Below are 3,669 nucleotides of genomic sequence, written 5' to 3'. Positions count from 1 at the left end.
TATTGGAAACTCCTAGATATTTTGGGACTCGTTGAACTTTTCAATGGCATGTTTAAATCTCGACATGCCCCTTGATTTGTGACTGGGATGCCCAGGATCACAAAACAGGGTGTGAATAACCATGCAAATATACATGGTGCCCCCAATGTTACAGTCACCTATTCGATGTTCCGGTTAACCACACACGCTCCACCGAACTATGACAAACATCGAGTCACCCTTTGCCACCTTTTCTTAGAACCCAATTAGTGTGCCGGTTAACCACACACGCTCCACTAACGTCTTAGCAAGGGTACAAAGTGTAATTTCATGGAATTGCATCAAATTCACTTTTGCCTAAAGTAACTAAGATTGTGAATTTAATAAAAGCATTTAGTTACTTTATTAATCATTATACTTTTAATGAGGAATTAGTTGCCCTATCCTACCCGTTCGGCTAACGACCCTCCACCAATCAAGGAAGCGGTGGGTGAGAGTGGACACCCATTAAACGGCCATTTTATAGGCCATAACCTTATACCCCCCTTATAGATCGGCTTCGTGAATGAGGCCTACTAACGGTAAGACTAGCTTAATCTCATACATATATATATATAATTATTAATCTTATAATATTATAATAGTATAAGGGTGTATTTTAAACATTTCAAAATAGTAGGGTTTTAAACATATTTAAAATTTTTCGAAAATTAAAACCTTTTAATTTTAAAATCTTAAATATTAAAACTTTGATTTAATAATTATCTCAATTAAACAATTAATTTAAATTATTAAATCTTGGAGGATAATCTATTAAATTAAACAATTAATTTTAACCTAATCCTTTTATCCCCTAAAATTCGAAAATTTGGGATGAGATAATTTAAAAGATCTTTAATTATCTATTTAAACAGTTAAGGGATAATTACAAGATATGACATTATCCAAATCCCTAATATTTGGGAATCTTATCATGGGGACAAGGCAAATTTCGAAATCCTAGGGTTAGACAACCCTAATTTCAAAATCTTGGTGGCTAAGGAAAGGGTTTGGGAAACCCTAATACAATTCGAAAACTAGGGTTTTATAACACTAATTTCGAAAATCCAAGCCCTAGGGTTTATTAGCCATAAACCCTAATTTGTCAAATTCATACATTTGTATCAAATCTAATTGAAAACAAAAACCAAAGGCTCTGATACCACTGATGGGTTTTATACAAACAATCCTATGTGTGCATGCAACCCTAATTGGATCTATGTTTTCACTATTAGACATACAACTTTATGAACACAAAAGGAAACCTAGCATGCATCTACTATTTTCGAAATTGACATAAGAGAATAGAATACATACCTTTTGTTGTTATATAGTAATAACAACTAATTCCTTGAGTTTCCTTAGCTCTTGAAAGCAAGTACCACAAGTGTAGTACCTCTAATGGCTCACAAACACACTTTGAGTGAGAGGATGAATATGAGAGACAGGAGGAAGGGTACTAAGCTCCAAAATTCAGCTCTAGTAGGGTTTTCCCAAGGGGTGGCCGAACTTTAGTGCCTTAGGGTGCTATTTATACTTGAGGCTAGCTAGGGTTTCAAGGTGGAAACCCTAATCCCTTAGCTTAGGGCCTAAGAAAGTCCATGGACTCCTTTCCTTAAGCCCTTGGACAAAAACTCCTAGATCCTTCTAGGATTTTCGTTCAAGCCTTAATAAAGGTGATCCAATAGCCCAAAGTCTCAACTATCAAATAATTACAAAACATCCCCTGTACTTTTAATTAATTCCTTTAATCCCGAAATTAATTCCTAATTAATTTCTGATTAAATACTAAGTAATAATATGATTCCAAATTAATATATTATTCATATAATATATTAACAAATCATATTTATACCCCAATTTATTATTCTTAACAATAAACCAGCCTCTCTCCTCAACAGTCATCCTGTCTAGTCACCAGTGTGAAGGCAACCCAAAAGGACCATGCTCACAATCAGGTCAAGTACATACCAAAATAGTTATGGACTTAGACACTAATCCAACACCAAGTAGACCCAAAGTGAAATTGGTCAAAAGTCAACGATCAACTAAGTCAACAGCCACCATGATGAGGTGACCTCTTGGCCATGTCATGGTCATGTCAGTACAAAACAGTCAACATATAGAACATTCCATGTTATGGGCCTTCTTTGGCTATGTCTTGGGCATTTCAAGATAACATTATCATGAATCCGAACTCCACCACATTGTGGGCCCTCGTTGGCCACGTCGTGGCTGCTAGCAGATTTCCTATTTATTTATTAAGAACTTAATCTTTACAGATCAAAGCCCCAAACTTCAGATCTAGTCTTCATCAATGGTTTAATGGATAAAGTTTCCAAATTTATCCGTTAAGGCCTTAACCTAACACAAGATCTAAAATCTTAATTCCATTAAGTCCTTATTATGTCCAGAACTTGATTATGGATACAAGAACATTCAAACCAAGACCTTTTTGTAACTTAATAGAAGTCCAAGACGATAAGAATGTCATATCAAGCTCTAGAGTTCCTCAAACTCCAAAAGCATCCAAGAATGGGACTAAAACCAACCAACAAGGATCATAAACATGAATCTTACAAGAACAAGGTCAAGGTGCAAGATTTATACCTCCAAAGACTCATAAAATTGAAGAAGATGATGGATCTAGGTTGGCCTTTTCTTCCTTGCACCAATATGGACTTCCTCCTTCCTCATGTTTCACCAAAATCCAAGAATAATGTCTTCAAGCAAGAAAACAAGCTCTCATTCATACATGGAGGCTAGGGTTTCGAAATGGGGAGATGGAGGCTGATGGAGAAGACCTAATCCAAGAATTAAGGTGCTTAAATATGGGAGAAATCCTAAAGATCATGGGCTTGGGCTGAAACAACCACCACATTGTGGCATCCTCTTTTCCATGTCGTGGTGTCCCTCAGGACACACACCCAATATGCCTCATGTCACGTCGTGATCATCTATTTACCACGTCCTGGCATATGGTTTTCCTAAAAAACCATATCTTTGACCATATTAAGTCTTCAGCCGATCTATTCTACAAAACAGGTGTTCCATATATTCAGTTGCATCCATGTCTTCCTCGTTGTCTCCTTTTGAGAATTTCATATTTAGAACCATGGGAACTAGTGTAGGATTGTAGTCATACACACCAACAACTTTAAGTACCTTTTTGCATACCCTTCTTGTGTGATTAGTATGTTGCCTTTCATTTGATATACCTCAATTCATATGTAGTATTGTAGTATGCCAAGATCACTCATATCAAAGTTTGTTGTCATCAACATATATTCTAACTAGGATTAGATTAGAAACTATTTTTCTTCGTTATAAAACTTGTTCTTGCATGCACCTTTAGAACTTCATGTGTTTAAGAATTTCGTCCAACTTTATTTTCCACGTTAGTGGGGCTTGACGTAGACTATATAACACTTTTTCAATTGAGTCAATTTCTTCTTCCATTGCTTTTACCCATAAGGGATTCGTCTTTGATTCATGATAATTTGTTGGTTCATATTCATTGAGAGCTAAAAGTAGCTCATGATTCTCAATGTAAAAATAAACTTCGAAATCATCATATCTTCAAGGAAGATGTGTGTTGCGATTCGACCTTCGTAATTGTGGAACTTTATCTTGCACTTTCGTTATTGTGAT

This window comes from Lactuca virosa, chromosome 6 (genome assembly GCF_052849685.1).
Source record: "Lactuca virosa cultivar CGN04683 chromosome 6, Lactuca_virosa_CGN04683_v6, whole genome shotgun sequence".
Lineage (NCBI taxonomy): Eukaryota > Viridiplantae > Streptophyta > Magnoliopsida > Asterales > Asteraceae > Lactuca > Lactuca virosa.
The sequence above is the reverse complement of the archived record's forward strand: the minus strand, read 5'-3'. Positions refer to the sequence as shown.